The sequence below is a fragment of the Schistocerca americana genome, chromosome 3 (assembly GCF_021461395.2).
Source record: "Schistocerca americana isolate TAMUIC-IGC-003095 chromosome 3, iqSchAmer2.1, whole genome shotgun sequence".
Taxonomy (NCBI): Eukaryota; Metazoa; Arthropoda; class Insecta; order Orthoptera; family Acrididae; genus Schistocerca; species Schistocerca americana.
Window position 1 is genome coordinate 80,615,746 of NC_060121.1, and position 20,474 is coordinate 80,636,219.

Consider the following 20,474-nt stretch of genomic DNA (forward strand, 5'->3'; position numbering starts at 1 on the left):
TCATTCATTGAGGATGATTTGAATCTCTAAACTAAATAGTTTTGTACGACCTATTAGGGTAGAAACTGAAGTGAAATACTGGGGTGTGAATGTAGTTTATCACAAGCTGTAGCTAATAAATTCAGCACTACACTATGAAGTATTTGCTACTAAGATTTTCAGAGGCTCCCTTAACCCTTCTGTGAACCTTTGGAGTTAAGGAACCTGCCATAATGTTTGTTTCAGACTCCCCACGTCTGAAGGAATGTCCAATTTCTGTGTGTTACTGTGATGTGTTGTGGTGTTGAGTTTTAATACTATTTGCCCACAGAGGCTGACAGTTGGTGTTAGAAATGTGTATTTCTGCTTTATTTCTACAGAACTGAGCACAGTATGTTTTGTGGAAGGAGCTTCTAATCTTTCACTTCTTTGTGGGTGGCAATGTCAGTGAAGATATTATACTACATTATTTGCTACACATAGTGTTTTGGATGTATATGTTCACTACTAACTTATTCTGGAAGGGAACTTTTGTCTGTGTCTTGTAACTAGACTGTTCAGAAAAATTAGCATTCTCATTAAAATTTCTTTACATCCAAAATTATTTCTACATTTCTCACAGCTAACACTAAGTATCTGTGGCTGGACATATCTGGCATTGCAGTAAGAGGCTATAAAAACCAACCCATGTATCTATTAAAGAAAACCATGTGAAAATCCTGGCTGTAGTTTAGATTAGTCCTCGCAAATGTACCGGTACTGTACTCCAATGTACTATTTTTATTTCTTCTTATGAGATGGTGTAGTGGAGACAATTGTATTTTTCCATTATTTTGTCTTGGATGTCTTGATAGTTTCTTGGAATTGCATCAGTATTGACAGTCCTATATGGAGCAGTCCCTTGAATAATCGGTAGAGGGTTATGAAGAATCCAATCAGCAGAAATAAGATATATATGATCTACCTTATGATACAGGGAACTCCCTTGCCCAACCTGTCACCCACACTCTTGGTCCTGTGTACCACCAGTTGTGGATGATCCATGCACAAGAAGAGAAATATGCTCAGGTAGCCATGAACATTTGAACTTCATTGTAACACAGAATGTACATGATAATACTCAGCAAGTGAAACAGCTTCATAATGAAATCAACATATAAATAGTCCCAACAGGCTGTATGGTTGTCACTAATGAGAATCATTCCTGAAGGTGCAAGTTGAGCCCTGCAAAGTGCACTGGTGATACCCTAGAGTCGAATGTTGTGTGCTGTACTCAGAGGAAAGGTTGTGACTATAACAGCAGCAACAACTTTGAAAGCTGTTATCCCCATGGAGGAGATGGCAGTGCCATATAGGAGGTGCAGACCTGGAAGAAAAATACAGGAATCAGGCCAGGACATCTTGAAGGAGGGATTATGTGGTGGAATGACACAGGCAGAAAGATACCAGAATGAAGGGATGAAGTGGCACAAGACAGGCACAAGATAAAACAGGTAAAAATGAGGCAGAGAATCGTAGAACATGAGAGAGCAAAAGTGTATAGTCATCTGAAACCAAAAGGAAACAAAGCAATGTTTTTTAAACTTGGAGCAAATCCATCCAATCTTGGTGTGGAAGCACATGAACACAGGTAAGTAGGCTACCTGGTGGAATACAAAACACTGGTAATAAATTTTCAGAGACAGAAATGTAAAGAAAAATGCACCATAAGAGATATGTTCCTGAGTAGCCGAGAAGAATAGAGCTTCATTGCAACACACATTGTACATGGTAACATGCAGCAAATGAAACAGCTTTCTAGTGAAGGAAGGTAGACATTGTCATGATCCACTAAAAGATTGGCACTAATATGAGAACTATTGTTGAAGCTTACATTCCCGCACTCTGTCTTGTAACAACTGACAAACACTGCTGTAGGCACCATCAGTATAGGCTGCATTTGAAATACCAATATTGTGTTCTGCACTCCTAATAATAGTCACGACACTCCAAAGTAGATAACTGATGTCATGTCTGGAATTTAGATTGGGTGGTGCTCCACTGTGCAGTGAGCTATAAAGGCTGAGTATTGGAGGAATACTGGAAAGTTGTCCAATGTCACATGGCTCATGGATGGACGCTATTCAGTGGCTGTCACAGGCAAGATGATAAGCACTGAGATTGGGTTTCAGGCTCCTTAACATGGCAGCAACAGACAGCCCTCTGTTGTGTGGAATAAGGATGGATTTTAAGGCAGCAGCCAGATGCTACATCACCCACTTGCACCTCAATCCTATTATGTCTCCTACTCCGTCATGTTGCCATAACCATCAGCTGTTCTTGCTGCCCCACCTCTACAAAGAATCCAGCTGAGAAATACCCCACCCATTTGCCACTCATTCTCCTAACTGCATGTACTCATCTGTAATTAAAGAAAGGAGAGTTACATTGTAGGTGTTTGGTGTGGCAGTTTTACTGCATGAACAGCAAAAATGCTGTAAGCGATAAACATTTTTCCTATAACTTTGTGTTGGGTATTCCTGAGAAAAATTCATGATTGTTTGAAATTGTGCATGAAGCTTTTTGCTAGTCACTAAGTTCTCTGTTTGCAAAAGACTGGATTAATATATTGTGAGTATATGCCTGCAGTGAGTGTGGCTGCATATACAGTCTTACTCACGGTTTGTAACTATAGAACTTGCCACAGTGAGTTAACTCTGTAACATAAGGTTGTGTGTTTTAATAGGCAGATTACTACAGGATTTCAAATTTTAAAATTTGTTCAGTAATTATTTGTAATGCTGACGGTAAATGTTTGTTTGCCCTAGATGGTCTTCAGATAGCCATCCTCCAACCAGAGTAAAGTTCTGCCGTTTTGGAACTTTGTTAGTAATGTTGATTCTTGTGCATAATTGAGTAGATTAGATGCTCATCGTTCACTTATCAGTAGGAATTTGAAAAGTCTTAAATAAATGATTCCGTTCTCTTTCATTTCATGTTGAAACAATATTATTTTATTTGGTGGTTTTACTTTTGCAGAAAAAATGTCCATTATATTAACTCAAAATTTCTTTTTCTGTCCATCAGGACCTCATCAGGAACCTCTTCCGCAAAGACTGGAAGTGAGAGGAACTTCATCGAGCACATCAGAGACTGGCAGAACAAATGTGAGTTTCACCTGTAGCAAGAAAGTTAGATTTTGTAGCATTTAATTAACACGACACTCCTTCCTCGCCTCTTTCCAGGGTGCTCACAATTTTCATCAGCCCAGGGGTTTCAGCCACTACAACACTTCCTCATTTTTTGTACTGCCCTGCACACTTCCAACTTACTTAATGAAGTAAACTCCTTTCTACGCACCCTATTTACTATGACTTTGGTATCATTATGTCCTGCACTCCAGTTGGTATCCTCACCCAACAACCTTTGCAACTTCTTCTGCACTGGTAACTGAAATGTTACCCCAAGTCTAAATTCTCTGTTGAACAATCAAAAATGTTTAACAAAGAATACAGACTCTTCATTTAGTAGAGAAACTCCCCTTAATAACTAAAGATTGTACATTGTATACAGTATCTGAATGACACTCAACTTCATCTTCATTCTATTGATGTAATGGCAGTTCTCACAGTGCTCACAGATCTAAGGGCACGGCATAACACTGAACCAGAATGAGACAGCATGGAATAAACAACTCAAATCAGCAGGTACAGTGAAGCATGATAAAGCAGCTATTGTTGTCAAACCCTACAGAAATGCAGCATTCACCTGCACCAGATCTCATGCACAAGAGAGAGAGAAATCCGAAACCATATAAAAGTGTAAATCCTTTATTTAAACTAAAAAGTAACTTCATGGTAGCCACCATCATTGATACATACTATAGACATTGTGAAATACATAACATTACCAAAGTAATAGGTTATATCACAGTTTGTGTTATATACACAGATTAACACCCATATGTGAACAAAAAAATTTATTAGAAGGAGCTAGGCCAACGCTTAATTTTACAGAAAGATAAACTTTCTTCAAATACAAAAGGCTTTTTCTGCTACCAAAATTTTATGACAAGCCAAAGAATATGCCACTTTATTGAATCAAAATATTAGCAACTGAACTGAATTTACATTTCTTTGTTGGGGTTTTCTCATGATGTTTCCTGGCAGATGCCGAGGAAGTACAGGGGCGCAGAGTCCGGGGTCAATGGCTGGCATAGTGAAGATGTGGCACCTGGATGTTCCTGCTGCATTGAAGTATCTTCCAGGCAGCAGTCTGGGCCGGGTCGAGAGACGCCGGTTTCCCTTTCTTTCGGCTATTTAACCCAGCAGCTCCAGTCTTCCTCAGCTGATTCCAGAGTGATGAATGGCAGCCGTTGGCGATACCTGACTGGTGGATGGTCATTTCATAGTGTGACCATCTGTGCCGGAAAAACACTCGTGTGCATGCATAGTTGGCGGATGATTGAATGTTTGGCGGGAACGTATCTAGCGCCAGTTGGCGGAAGGTGCCGGCACTAAGTTGCAGTTGCGCTTAATTCTGCTGCCATAGCCGATTATTGCGTTTTTGTGGCTGTGCACGCCACGACATTTAGTATTCATTAAAATGCCAATTATCACTTACAGTTTACAAAATTATTTATATGTATAGCAATTACACATCCAAGTACCTTTCTAAAATGATAAAAGAGCCACACCTCTTGCTACAATTGTGGCCGGACAAACTTCCTAAAATCTTCTTAAAATAACTTCACTGGTTTTTAAATCAATATCACACGCACTTCGTAGATAGGTCTTATTGTCTCTAGGTATCAAGAGTATCACACACACATTGCTTAGTAATTCAATAAAACTGACTTCATGTTTTTAAGCTCATGTATCACAGCTTGTGCAGTGTAATGTAAAAGTAAGTTTGTAGCTATGTAATATTCAGGTAGGTCTCTGGTACATGAAACAGAATCAAATGATGATTCTTTTGACAATCCACCAGTTCTTGTATTGACTTCTTTATGCTGACAGGTGTCCCTCCAGCAATGATTCTATGATCAATAAAATTGCTGTCTGTCATACAAATTACACTGTATAGTGTCTGCCACAAGGAGTGCAACTCTTAAGGTGAGGGCTTGTGCCACAATAACTCACATTGCCATGGTCATTGCAAAATATCTTGCATGTGGTCACAATGGGCCTAATTAATCCGAATGAATAAAAATTGGATGATGTGACAGACAATACAGTGCATTTTGTGAAGCTGTAGACATCAGGGGCTGGTTTGACACTGTTCACAAGATGCTGGAAGCTAGAGTAAGCCTAGTGTGTTAACATCCTCATTGTTGTCAAGCCGTAGAGGTAGTTGTGTTTCTTGCACCACTGAGGGGATATTTTCGAGTAGTTTCACACTGTTGCTGCACAATTTCCATAGTGAAGATCCACCTTCCATAAATATCCTTGTGAGATCTTGCTGGAGCTTGATTGCTGCCCCTACTGTATCACAACCTAGGATTGTCCACAGAGAAACAATTAATGATAATGTTTGCTGCTTAACTGTGGTCACTCTATTTGTGAGCTGGTTGTAACAGACACCATGCTGCAAGAAAGGTTGCACAAGCCATTTGTCATGTGACTGTCTTCAATTGGTATTCCTGAAGTGTTGCACATATCACTCTTCCTTAATATTTTTTGGTAAGCATGATCTTCACCTGCTACCAGAACTTTTCAATATGTCTTTTCTATATCTGGTGTAAAGGCAATGCAGTGCATGCAGAAACACAAAGTTATGGATTACAAAGCCTGTTGAATGATTGGTCCTGTCATTAGCAAACTGTTTAGTTACTAATCCATGTTCAATATGGTAGAAAAATCAAACACTACTCTCATTCAGTAGTTGAGCTGGCTTCCTCAGAGACAGTACTATGTCCATTGTAACACGAAACTGCATCTGTAATGACTACTGGTTCCTAAGTATTTGTAACCCCTCATAAACTCTGCATAGATTTCTTTAAACTTTGGATGTCACACTAGATTCTATTCAGTCTGTGAGAATCATTTTGCTGCGGTGTAAAAAGAATTGAGTACTGACTCATCTCTCTCCAAAACAGATGACAAACAACGAACCTGCCTGTGGAATCTATATTTGTGTGTTTAACAAGTGTGCTTTTGCACTGCTGCTCTTCTCATCATTACAACATGATTTAATTCTTCTGTCTCCAAGAATCTGTTCAAGGAGGTTTGAGCATCAGTGTAACTTTTTGCAAAGCATAATATTACTGAACACATTGATGAAATGTGCTCTAGCATTTATTACTGCCCTAACATTTACTGAAGCACAGGATGATCACTTCCTATGGAGACAATCCTTGCCTTCTAATAGCAACTTAGATTTGTCTCCCATGACCTAGGTGCTTGGCATTGGAGGGAGATGTCTGTTTTACCAGGTGTGCTGTGCCATGGTGGTACTGTAGTCTTGAGATTTGCAATGATTCTCATTTATTATTGAGAAAAGCACACTCTCTTCAGATGACACGGAGCTGTTGGGACTCAAACTGGCTTCAGATTTTGTTCTTACAGGTTGGTCAACTTTTTCTTTCAGGGGCTGTAATATAATCATGTGTTGCAGGGAAGCATCTACTTGTAATGCCACCAGTGCATGCACAATTGCTTGGAGCCTTGTTAAGCAGTGCATGAAGTTCACTTGCACATGCCCTTGTCATTGATGGGAGTGCAAAGTTTCTTCCCATGTCTTGATGCAAGAAATTGAGTCTTTTTGTATCTGTTGCAAACCGTATTAAAGGCCACATTAAAATAAGTGCCAGCCCCTAGAAGATGAGCAGTTGCATTGTGAACTGCACGTTACTTAACTAAGCAAATGAAAATACTTAGCATTGCCCTGTAATTCCTCATTATTTACCACAAGACTCAAAAATGTCATAAAAATGCCATTACTGAATTACATCATCATTAAATGGTGGCAGTTAAGTGATGGGCAACCTAGTGGTACTTTTGATGTACTCAAGTCAGATCCACCATTTAACGAATCCTTGTCACAGGCATTGGCACAACACCCTCACAGCAGTCTCAGGCAACTGAGACCACTCTCATACCATTACATCCCACCCTGAATTTTCATTGTTTGAATGTAGATCTCTAATAAGACCCCAATGCTTCATTGTAATAAGAAGAATTATGTTTCTTTTACTGAGGATTGCTTCGTATTGTGCTCTGCCATAATTAAACATTGTTATTGACACTAGCTGACACCTGTGAACAGCTCATTAGGAGGTTAATATGGGTAGACCCATAATATAAATCTTGGAACGAGGTCATACCTTTTAGCAGATTGTTTAGCTTTTGCTAAATGATTAATTTTTAAATAACATTCAAAACGATAAATTAACTAGCCGGCAGGACATATTTGCGAGTGTTTCTTTCACTGATATTGCCAAAAAGTTGGCACAAGTTGCGAATTAAATAAAGGATTTTCTTGGTAAACACTAAAACATATTTAGTGTGGATAAGGTGGATTGCCACTTGACCCTTTTTCAGAGACAAAGAGAGTTCAGACTATTGTTGGTGATCTTGGGGAGAATGTAACAATAGTCAAATGTTGAGATGCTGTAATTGCAAGCATCCCACCCATAATTCTGTTCAGAGGAAAGCTGTGTAAAGATGAAAAGCATTAAAAGTTCTGTGATGACAGCTCAATGACAGCCAGTATCCTTGCAAAACCTTCCTCATTCTTGATGGAGCTAAATCACATCTGGATGCTTGGTACTGTTGCTACTGCTTAAGAAAACAAAATATTCTATTGCCTATAAAGAAATTAAATGTGAATGTATGCCAATTGTTAAATGTGTTCCCAAAACATCTGAATATTCTGGGATGTTGCTGACCTAATTACTGGACATCTGGAAAAGCTGAGAGATGTGATATTTGTAAGTGCCTGGCTGAAAGAAATGACACAAATGAGGCTGACTGCTGTTTCAAAGAAACAGGAATCTTTCCTTCCAATCTTTAAGTGATTCGCAAGTCCATATTTGCAGCTTCAGTTTTTATTGAGTGTCATATTGAAACATTTCAGCCATGATGCATCAAACTTATCAAAGGATGATTCAGCAATTGACAGTTCTCCCTAAGCTATTGATCAAATGTAGGCGGTACTGATTAGAATCATGCAGGGAACACTACCAAAGTAGTAGTAGTAGTAGTAGTAGTAGTAGTAGTAGTATGGTATTCTGCCTTATGGCAGGTCTTGTCATGGGTTAAGACTCTTCCACTTTTGTCTGTCCATAGCCAGTCATTTCATTTTTGAATATTTGCCTCCTTTGATATTGTCCAGCATTTGATATCCTCATTTTCCTCTTCCCCTTGTTCCCTCCACCATTCCTTCTATTCCTTCCTTCAACAAACAGTCCCTCCTCAAACAATGTCCAATCCAGTTCCGTTTTCTCTTTCAGCTGACTTTGTACGCGTTGACTTCTTCTCCAACTCTCCTTAATACTTCTTCATTCCTTACTTGGACTTCCCAGTTCACTTTTCCTTTCTTCTCCATATCCACATGTCTAGTGCCACCAATCTTATTTCATCTTCCTTCCTCTATGTCGAGGTCTCTGCACCATATAGTGCAACGCTCCAGATGTGACATTTGGCAAGTCTTTTCCTCAGATCTTTGTTTAGTGGTCCACAAAGCAATTTGTTTCCTCTTGAATCCTTCTTTTGCCATTGCATTTCTTTTCCTAATTTCTGTTGAGCAATACATATAGTCCATTATTACAGTTTCCAAGTAATTGAAGTTATTAACTTGCTCTGTTTCCTCTCCTCATCGATCTTGGTTACATACCTGGTGGTACCCATTCTTTCTTTCTTTATTTTTTTCCTCTGCTTGACTCACAGCGTTTCCTTAGCTGCATTTTTGATTCCATTTTTAAAATGATCTCGCCTTCCTTCTGTGCATTCAATTTCCTGACCCTTCATTATGATTTCACAATATGTATTCTCTAATTTTTCAAAATTGCCTTTGTCTTTGTTTCTCAAAGTTAATGTGCTCTCTCTTCTGTCCTTCCCAGGTTCTTTTCAATTAAACTAGAACATCAGCTATTACTAATATATGATCTGAATAAATATCTGCCCCTGGATAGCTTATGACACTCCTCAGGCAATTTTGGTATCTTTGTTGTATCATTATGTAATCAATTTGATATCTTTTGTTGTCAAATTGAGATATCCAAGTATACTGTCATATATTGTCGTTACCGAATAGAGTATTTCCAACTACCATGAAATTTTCATTACAGTATTCCAAAAATCTTTGCCCTCTCTCATTTCTTTCACCCAGTCCAAATTTTCCCAAAGCTTCTTCTTCTGGTCCTTCACCAACTACCGCATTCCAATCACCCATTATAACAAGATATGCATTTCTTTTCCCTCTCGGCTAAGTTCTCTATCATTTCACAACATTCTTCTACCTCCTCATCTGAATGATTACTTGTTGGCACGTAGACCTGGATGATTACTGAGTCTTTCTTTTTCTCTTTCAGTCTCATCATCAATATTCTTCCACTAACATACTCAACCTCGATAACCTTGTCCTCCAGTCCTCGACCTGCCAAAATTTCAACCTCATTCATTCCATTTTTATCTTCAACTGAATAGTATAATCAGAAGTCAGCACTTTCTAGTTTTCCACAACCACCCCATCTCACCTCACACATTCAAAGTACATCCAATTTGTTTCTTGTCATTTCATGTTTCGCGTTTTCTAAATCCCCCTTCCTGGAGAAGGGTTAAAACATTCCAACTACGAATCCCAAATAAGCCTTCCTTCTTTTCCTTCCTTCCTTCCTTTTTCCATTTGCCCTAATCTCTGGACTCCTTGTTGTATTCCCCTCCTGGAGAAGCAATTGAGGGGGAGCTTTACCTCTGGAATATTGTACAAAGAGGTCCATCCCATGAATATCTAGGGAAATATTTCTGGTAGTGGTTTCCCATTGCCTTCCACCATGCTCCACATCTTGTCAGCTTGCTGACCCAGATTCCTGCTGGGGTTTGTTACCCAACCTTCCACTGGGTTGCTCAGCTTAACAGGGCCATGATGTGTAGGTAGGATTGTGGAGAATGGAGATGAGAGAGTCGAAGAGAACTCTCTTGTGGAGTTCTTGTGTTTGCATCTCACCCCCATTTTTAGCCAGAGTCACAAGGTTGTAGCAGTGAAACTCCCAGGTAATCTCCCAGACCTACCAAAGAATGACAGATGAATGTCCACAGTGTCTAGTACACATACTAGAGCATTGCATGGTAATTTGTCTACTCCACAACCATAGCAAAAAATGAAAAAGTAAACCACTACAGCGCATGGCTCAAAATAGAGGACAAAAGTTATTTTGAAGTCTTTTTTTTTGTATAAAAAGGAACATCAGCAAACTCATATGGTTTGCAGCAAAATCCAAAATATGTGTGAACAACAGAATCAAAACACCTAGACTTTATGAGAGAACGTGCTTGGAAAACCAACCAGAACCTAATGGTACCCAAGTGAGAGGAGTTGGAAATTTAAAGGTTTATTGCTTTATGTTCTGAAGATACAGCAACTTCATTTGTCCTGATAATGAGGATGACCTGTAAAATGAAGTTGAACATTGCATTATCAACTTGACATGGAACCTTTGATTTTATTTATTTATTTATTTATTGCTTGCATCATTATTTTCCTCTGTAAATTCTAACTGAATTTAGTATTCATTAAGTAAGGGTCACATGATGAATAATTCTGTTACTTACACTGGAAAAGCTATGAAGTTCATAAATTCACCTTTTCTGCCCATCAAAGAGAGGGAGAAATTCACTGGCTAGTACCATAGGAGGATTGCTATGAATTTTTAAATTAAAGAGTCAGAATGTACTGGCCTCTAAGTTCCTTACTTTACAATGTCGACAGTTGCAGAAGAGATAGATTGCTGCTCATTGTAAATGTGACACATGGCCTACTACAGGAACGTGGGACACCCTGCACAACATGGAGCTACACATAACGTGCCCAATTTCAATGGCTGATTCACAACACAGGCAATCTGTGTTGTCACATACACCACCAGCTTTTCTGAACTCTGAAGCCTGGAGTTGTTCTTAAAACACATTCCCTGCTCCTGAAACCATCCCTGCCTCATCCTACAGTAACCTATTGCCCCCCTTCTCCCAAACAACCCCATCCCACCCTTTCCCCATTGTCCTATCATCTCCTCCCAAGCCACATCCCCACTGTGCATGGCTCTCTGCAAGTGAACCAACCAGTCCCTTCTCCTTTTATGTGCTCCTTTCCTTTCTGGTCCTTTTCCTTTCCTTCCCTCCCTCCCTCTCTCCCTCAAAAATCTACACCAGATAGCCTCATCTGCCACATCTAGTCCCTGCACACTCCGCTAAGTTGCACTGTTTCCTCCTCTTCAACCTGTTCTGGGCTGTCCCTTTACCTGCTCTGCTCCACTATCTATTGTTAATTCTGTTTAATATGTTGGTCTGGCCTGAGCAGACAGAGATATTGCGTGGTGGTGGTGGTGGTGGTGGTGGTGGTGGTGGTGGTGGTGGTGATGGTGATGGTGATGGTGGTGGGGTAGTAGTTGTAGTGGCAACTGCCTGTAACATTAGTTTGTTCTTGTAACATTTGTGTATATGGCCTTGATGTGCTGGTACCATGAACAGCTGAAATCATGGTGAAACTACAGCCATTCCTTTTTCTTGTTGCTGTGTTGTTCTACTGTGTGATTTAACCAATCAAACCCAATTTAATTTTAGTCATTATATATTCTGTATTTTTGGGAAACTGTGTTCAAATGGTTCAAATGGCTCTGCGCACTATGGGACTTAACTGCTACTGTCATCAGTCCCCTAGAACTTAGAACTACTTAAACCTAACTAACCTAAGGACAGCACACAACACCCAGCCATCACGAGGCAGAGAAAATCCCTGACCCCACCGGGAATCGAACCCGGGAACCCGGGCGTAGGAAGCGAGAACTCTACCGCACGACCACGAGATGCGGGCCGGGAAACTGTGTCCTTGCAAAAAAGGCACCTGTAACACTTTTTATCATGATGACCTTGCTGTTGGGCACCCATGAGATTCACACACACATGAGGTGGCTAGACTAAGTGTTTAAACTCAAAAGAGTGTTTCCAGAATCACTTGGCAGCAATTCCGGATGTGTGGAGTGTCGCACTTACCTGCTGGAATCGCTGTAGTCGGTTGGAATGCACAATGCACACTGGATATAATTGGATGCAAGTGATCAGCCAGGATTCTTAAGTACATGCCACCTGTCGATCATATCTAGACATACTAGGGGTGTCCGTCCCTGGTTGCTGAGTGGTCAGTTCAACAGAGTATCATACCTAATGGCCCGGGTTTGATTCCTGGCTGCGTCGAGGATTTTGTCTGCTCAGGGACTGGATGTTGTGTTGTCCTTACGTTCATAATTTCGTCCCCATCAAAACACAAGTCTCCAAAGTGGCGTCAACTCGCAAGACTTGCACCAGGCTAACTGTCTACATGATGGAAGGTCCTAGCTACGTGGCATTTCCATATCAGGAGTCCAATATCACTCAAATTGCTCATGCCCCACACCATTACAGAGGTTCCACCTCCTGTCATGTAGGGTCTATGGATTCGTGAGGTTGCCCCACTGCGGGTTCGGGGGTTAGAATAGGCCCGCGGTATTCCTGCCTGTCGTAAGAGGCGACTAAAAGGAGTCTCAAATGTTTTGGCCTTATGTGATGGTCCCCTCTCTCGTTTGACCTCCATCTATCTAAATTATTCCGAAGAGCGAGCCAATTGGGGAAGGGCACCTTACATGGTGCACTGTATCCTTCGTGCAATTAGACCTATAGCCGTCTTTCTCGTCGTTGCAATGGTGTCCCGCTCGTTTTCGATCTCTTGGGCGATTACCACGCTGCACTCTGCAGTGTTTCTTTTAACTGTGACGACGACCTTGGCCATTTTTGCACCTAAGATCCAGCATGGTAGCCAGTCCGTTGTGGTGGGGTCGCCATGTACCCTCTTGGTTGTAGCCCCCTGACAACACAGGGATCGCTCTACTGATGCCTGCGCCGTTCACTCCCCACGTATGCCAAGGAGTAGATGCCCATCTCCCTGGGGCATCAGGACTCCCGGCAATGGCCATCCTGCCAGGTGGCCTTTGCTGTGGCTGGGTGGCGCCCGTGGGGAGGGCCCTTGGTCGGAGTAGGTGGCATCAGGGCGGATGACCCGCAATGAAGCGTGGTGCATCATCTGTCGCTGGCGGCCAGCCGTCAGCAGTCTCTAAGCGTTCGAGAGCCCATTTTAAAGGTAACGTTTATGACCCCAAATCGTTCCCCTCCCTCGCCACACCATGGGAGGAACGACAGGCATTGCGTGACACTGAGACGTATTCGCCCAGATATCTTGTCTGTACCAGAGCTGATGGGGAATCTTTTCTATCCGTGAAGCCTCAGTTCTTTGTAGAGCATTTAGAGGACAAGTTCGGCGAGGTGGAGGGCTTGTCCAAGATGCGGTCAGGATCGGTGTTGATAAAAACGGCATCCTCTGCCCAGTCACGGAGGTTGCTCAATTGTGACAAGTTGGGGGATGTTTCCGTTAGCATCACGCCGCATAAGAGTCTGAACATGGTCCAGGGTAATATATTCCACCGGGATCTTCTTCTGCAGTCCGACGATGAATTACACGCCAACCTCGAACGACGAGGTGTTCACTTCGTCCGGCGCGTCCATCGGGGTCCGAGGGATAATCAGGTCGCCACCGGTGCCTTCATCTTGGCCTTTGAGGGTGATGTCTTACCCGAAAAGGTTAAGGTGATGGTTTACCGTTGTGATGTGAAACCATACATCCCTCCTCCGATGCGGTGTTTTAAATGCTGGAAGTTCGGGCACATGTCATCTCGCTGTACTTCCAGCGTCACGTGTTGGGATTGCGGACGTCCTTCGCATCCCGATACTCCATGTGCCCCGCCTCCTATCTGTGTTAACTGCGGAGAACACCATTCCCCTTGCTCGCCGGACTGCAGGATATTGCAGAAAGAACGGAAGATAATGGAATATAAGACCTTGGACCGGCTGACCTACCCCGAGGCTAGACGGAAATATGAGAGGCTCCATCCTGTGGCAATGCCGTCAACCTACGCCGCTGCTGCAACGACGGTTCTCCCGTCATCACGAATCGGCTCTAAGATCGGTCAGCATCCACTGGCCCCCTTGCTTGTGGGGGGCACTTCACACCCTGTTGCTCCTGCTCCATCTTCTTCAGGAGCAACACCCTCCCAACCTTCGGGGACATCAGCTCCCCCTTCCCAGCCGGAGAAGCGTAAGACTTCTTCGGCTGCTCTCGCCAGGAAGGGATCCCTTGGGGACCTCCCTTCGCAAGTTCCGACCAGTGGAAAAGCGGACGCCCGCAAGTGGTTGAAACAACCACCAGTCCCTGGTCGTCGGGCCTCGCGGTCGTCGTCTGTCCCTGAGACTGACCCAGTGAAGCCCATGCAGCCTGAAGCGCCGAAGGCACAGCGTGACTAGCAGAAAAAGAAGAAAGTCCCCAAGACCAACGGTAATGCGGTGGCATCGATCCCGCCGCTTCCTACAAGCTCTGCCTCTGAGGACGAGGTGGAGATTCTGGCGTCCGCTGAGGACCTCGCTCTTGCCGGTCCCGCGGACGCAATGGATGGCATTTGCACGGATGCTCCATCGGAGGCAGCAGGTGACCCAGTGGCGTAATCTGCCTTCCCAGTCCCGTCCCGCCTTTCCCAGCCATGGACAACACCATCCTCCAGTGGAACTGCAGCGGTTTCTTCCACCATCTAGCTGAGCTCCGCCACCTTATCAGCCTTCACCATTTCTTCTGCATTGCTCTCCAGGAAACTTGGTTTCCAGCAATGCGAACCCCCGCCCTCCGTGGCTATCGGGGTTATTATAAGAACCGAGCAGCTTATGAAAGGGTGTCTGGTGGCGTCTGCATATATGTCCTTCACACTCTGCACAGCGAGTCTGTCCCTCTCCAGACGCCTTTAGAGGCTGTCGCTGTACGCGTGTGGACGCCACAGGCTGTTACCGTCTGCAGTCTTTACATTCCACCGGATGGTGATGTCTCGCAGCATGTCCTGGCTGCACTGGTCGCCCAATTGCCGCCACCTTTCTTGCTATTGGGCGACTTCAACGCTCATAACCCTCTGTGGGGTGGGTCAGTGGCAACAGGTCGAGGCGCCATCGTTGAGCATTTATTGTCGCAGCTCGATCTCTCGCTGTTAAATGATGGTGCCTTCACACACTTCAGTGTGGCGCATGGCACCTACTCCGCCATTGACCTTTCAATCTGTAGCCATAGCCTCTTACCGTCTGTCCAATGGAGTGTGCATGACGACCTGTGTGGTAGTGACCATTTTCCGATCATTTTGTCACTACCACAGCGCCGCTCTTCTGGGCGCCCTAGCAGATGGGCTATGAATAAGGCTGACTGGGACTTGTTCTCCTCCACTGCCGCTTTTGAGCCTCTCTCTACCGATGACATTGATGCGGTGGTTAAATCGGTCACCACCGGCATCGTTACTGCCGCCGAATCTGCCATTCCCCATTCCTGTGTGTCCCCTCGGCGGAAGGCTGTGCCTTGGTGGTCGCCTGAGATCGCTGAAGCGATTAAAGATCGCCGGCGGGCGCTCCAGCGTCACAAGCGACACCCCTCCCTCGACCACCTTATCGCCTTCAAACGTCTGCGTGCGCGGGCCCGCCTCCTTATCCGCCAAGGCAAGAAGGAGTGCTGGGAGCGGTATGTGTCCACAATTGGCCTCCATGTCACTCCATCGCAGGTCTGGGCAAAGATTCGACGCGTCTACGGCTATCGGCCACCTGTCAGCATCCCTGCGCTCTCACTGAATGGAGCAGTTTGTACTGACTCAGACGCCATTGCAAATCGCTTAGCAGAGCATTTTGCTATGAGTTCCGCTTCTGCGAATTACCCCCTGGCCTTCCGCTCCATTAAAGAGCGGATGGAACGTCGGAGCCTTTCGTTTCGCACCAACCACCCGGAATCTTACAATGCTCCATTTAGTGAGTGGGAATTTCGCAGTGCCCTCGCTGCTTGCCCTGATACCGCTCCTGGGCCAGATGGCATTCACTGTCAGATGCTGAAACACCTTTCAGTGGACTGCCAGCGGCGCCTTCTCGATCTTTACAACCGTCTTTGGGTCGAGGGGGAGTTTCCGTCGCAATGGCGGGAAGGCATTGTCATCCCCGTTTTGAAACCTGGAAAGAACCCTCTGGAGGTGGACAGCTACCGTCCCATTAGCCTCACCAACGTTCTTTGCAAGTTGCTTGAACGGATGGTGAGCCAGCGCTTGAATTGGGTACTGGAGTCTCGGGGGCTTCTGGCTCCATCTCAGGGTGGGTTCCGTAAAGGCCGCTCCGCCGCCGAGAATCTGGTGAGCCTGGAGTCGGCCATCCGTACTGCCTTTTCCCGCCGTCAGCACCTGGTCGCTGTCTTTTTCGACATGAGGAAGGCGTACGATACGACGTGGCGTCATCACATTCTTTCTACGCTTCATGGATGGGGTCTTCGGGGTCCTCTGCCGATTTTTATCCGCAATTTTCTGTCGTGTCGTACCTTCCGCGTGCAAGTCGCGGCCTCGTATAGTTCCTGCCACGTCCAGGAGAACGGTGTGCCACAGGGTTCCGTTTTAAGTGTCTGTCTGTTTTTAATAGCCATTAACGGTCTTGCTGCGGCCGTGGGAAACTCTGTCTCCTCTTCCCTGTATGCTGACGACTTACGCCTTTATTCCAGCTCTTCCGGCATTGCAGCTGTTAAACGTCAGCTACAGGGCGCTATCCGTAAGGCGCAGTCTTGGGCTGTAGCGCATGGGTTTCAGTTTTCGGCAGCCAAGACCTGCGTTATGCATTTCTGCCGGCGACGTACTGTCCACCCGGAGCCGCAGCTTTCTCTTAACGGCGAACTTCTTTCGGTGGTGGAATCGCACCGGTTTTTGGGGGTGGTCTTCGATGCCCAGTTGACTTGGCTGCCTCATATCCGGCAGCTCAAACAGACATGTTGGCGGCATCTCAATGCACTGCAATGTTTGAGCCACACCCGCTGAGGAGCTGACCGCTCTACAGTGTTACAGCTCTACCAGGCGTTAATCCAGTCCCGTCTGGATTATGGGTGCCTGGCATATGGCTCAGCATCCCCGTCTGCGTTGCGGATGCTGGACCCAATTCTCCACAGCGGGATACGCCTTGCCACTGGTGCTTTCCGCACCAGCCCTGTGGACAGCGTACTAGTGGAGGCAGGTGTACCTCCACTGCGGGTACGACGCCAACAATTACTGGCTGCTTATGCTGCCCATGTTTTTAGTTTGCCCGGGCATCCAAATTACCGTGTCCTGTTCCCACAGTCGGTCGTCCATCTGCCGGCCCGTCGGCCCCGGTCGGGTTGTCCGATCGCCGTACGCGTCAAGGAGCTTCTCTGCCGGCTTGGGTTTTTCCCTGTTCTGCCTCCTTTCCAGGCGCCTCTGCGTACACCCCCGTGGTGTGTTCCTCGCCCTTGCCTTCGGCTCGACTTGGCACAGGGCTCGAAGGACTCGGTCCCTCCAGAGGCCTTCCGCCGCCGCTTTTATTCCATCCTTGCCACGTATCAGGGCTCTGGAATTGTTTACACCGACGGTTCGATGGTTGCTGGTCGTGTCGGGTATGCGCTCGCTCTAGGGGCCCATTCCGAACAAAGGTCCTTGGCGGCTGGCTGCAGCGTTTACACTGCTGAGCTAGTCGCCATCTTTCGAGCCCTAGAGTATATCCGCTCCTGCTCAGGTGAGTCCTTCGTGATCTGTAGCGATTCCCTGAGCAGTTTACGAGCACTCGACCAGTGTTTTCCTCGTTCCCGTCTGGTGATGGCTATCCATGAGTCCCTGCATACTCTTGCGCGTTGCTGCCGCTCTGCGGTCTTCGTGTGGACCCCAGGCCATGTTGGGATCCCCGGCAACGAGAATGCTTACCGGCTGGCGAAAGAGACGACTAGTGCACCATCTCTGGCCGTTGGCCTCCCGGAGACAGATTTGCGAGCGTTCCTACGCCGCAAAATTCTGGACCTTTGGGACACTGAATGGCGCGCCCTGCCTTCACGCAACAAACTTCGGGCCATCAAGGGGGCTACCGGTGTGTGGCGCTCCTCCTTGCGGGTCTCTCGCAAGGAGTCTGTTGTCCTCTGCCGGCTGCGGATTGGGCACACTCGGCTTACGCACGGCCACTTATTGCGCCGTGAGGACGCGCCTCTTTGTCGCTGCGGCTCCGTTTTATCCGTGGTTCATGTTTTATTGGAGTGTCCGTTTTTAGCCGCGCTCAGGCAGTCGTTCGCACTGCCTGACTCGCTCTCTGCCCTTTTAACAGATGACTCGGCTATGGCTGACTTAGTTTTACGTTTTATTCGGGCAGGGGGTTTTTATTCTTTAATCTGAGTGTTTCTGTTTTTCTCTTATTGTTTTGTGATGATTCTGGCCTTTGGCCTCCGGTTTTAAACTGATTTTTTAATGTGTTTCAAGTGGTTGGCTTTTCCTTTTTTATTTCTCTGGTCGGCCAACCACCGTCACACTCTGTGTGCTTTTAGTTCGTTTTGTCTGGTCTTTGTCTCAGTTTCTCTTGTTCAGTGTCGTCTGTGCTCTATTCTGTTACTCGTTTTTTTTATTCTCTGTGGGTGTTTTTTTAGTACTTGGGCAAAGGGACCGATGACCATAGCAGTCTGGTCCCTTTAATCCCCCAAACCAACAACAACGATTCGTGAGGTTGTCTCCATAACTATACACTTTCATCCCCTTGATACAGCTTGAGATGGCTCATCCAACAAGCCAACAAGTTTCCAGTCAACAGTCCAAGGCCAATGTTGAAGTGCAATTACTGATGTAGACAGAGGATGGATTTTCACTTTTATATTGCTTGTTGAACACAACCCAAACATCATGGGAAAGAATAGAAACAGTGAAACCAATGATTCACAGTATCATTCAGTCGCTGGCCTCAGTAAGGAAAATGTTGCAACAAAATACTTTATTATATTCCAACAGGTCTCATCGGTCACAAGTGCCATACTATTACTTTACTTACCAATACCATGCTTCTGTATGACCCAGTACAATGTAGACATTGTGAAGTACACGTGCACAAACAATTTTATGGGAAGAGATGTCCAATTTCTTCACAGAATTTACAATATTATTCAGGTCACACATTGTTTGACTTGAACTAGAGTTCTAGCATACTGTATATCATGTGGATGCATGTGCAATTATCTACAAGCAAATTAACAACAGACTAATTGCTCCAAAAAGGAACAATGAGAAAGGGAAGATCAGGAAGATGATGGTGAGGCGAGCAGTCTTGCGATGGACCATCATAGCAACAATAGTTTGGGGCACAGAGGAGTGAATATGTCATGGGAGGGCTTTGAACACCAGCAAGGCCCTAATTACTAGTGACAAACATACCAAATAAACATAGATGTACAAATACACCACTGGCTGTCATCACTCATGCCCTCGGTACAAACCAAACTGCTGATTTCTGCTTCACTGTGATATCCTTGTGGTTTTGATGGTGAATGGATTACGGTAACTGAGGCATTGTGAAAGCTGTTTGACTTATACATAAGAAATAGCATATTGACCCAGTACTGATTGCTCCCGCATGATGCCAATAATGTTGAAAACATTTATAGGAATTTTCTTGCCCAAATGGCCTGTCCTCCAGTGTAAGCTGTGCAGGATTCAGCAAACATATTGAGAAAGCAGATGAATTTACTTTCCATCAATGCATGTTGTGCATCTGGCACATTCATGAATTTCTAGGAATCCTCCATTGAGACAACTACTATTAATTGGTAGGAACAGGTATTGCTAAAGCTATACAAATTTATCTGAAGGTCCCCTGTGGTTAGAATAGGCCTGCAGTATTCCTGCCTGTAATAAGAGGCGACTAAGAGGAGTCTCAACTGCTTCGGCCTATATGTGATGGTCCCCTCTCATGTTTGACCTCCATTTTTCCAAATTTTTGCGAAGAGCGAACCAATTGGGGAAGGGCTCCTAACATGGTGCATTGTGCCCATTGTGCATAGAGACCTTTATCCAGCTTTCTCATCGTCGCGTTGCCGTTCCGCTAGTTCCCCATCTCTTGGGTGAGGATACATTGCTAGGTGCAATTTCCACCATGCACTGTGCAGTGTTGCTTTTTGTGGAGCTGATGACTATGGACTTCCTTGCACCTAATTCCAGCATAGTAGCCAGTCAACTGTGGTGGCACTGCCATGTACCCTGTTGGTTGTCGCCTCCTTACAACACAGGGATCACTCTGCTGATGACTGCGCCAACTCCGCATATATGCCAAGGAGTAGAGGCCTATCTCCCTGGAGTGTTGGGTCTCCAAGCAATGGCCATCCTGCCAGGTGGCCCTTGCTGTTGCTGAGTGGCGCCCGTGTGGAGGGCCCGTGGTCGGAGTGGGTGCCATCAGGGCAGATGACCT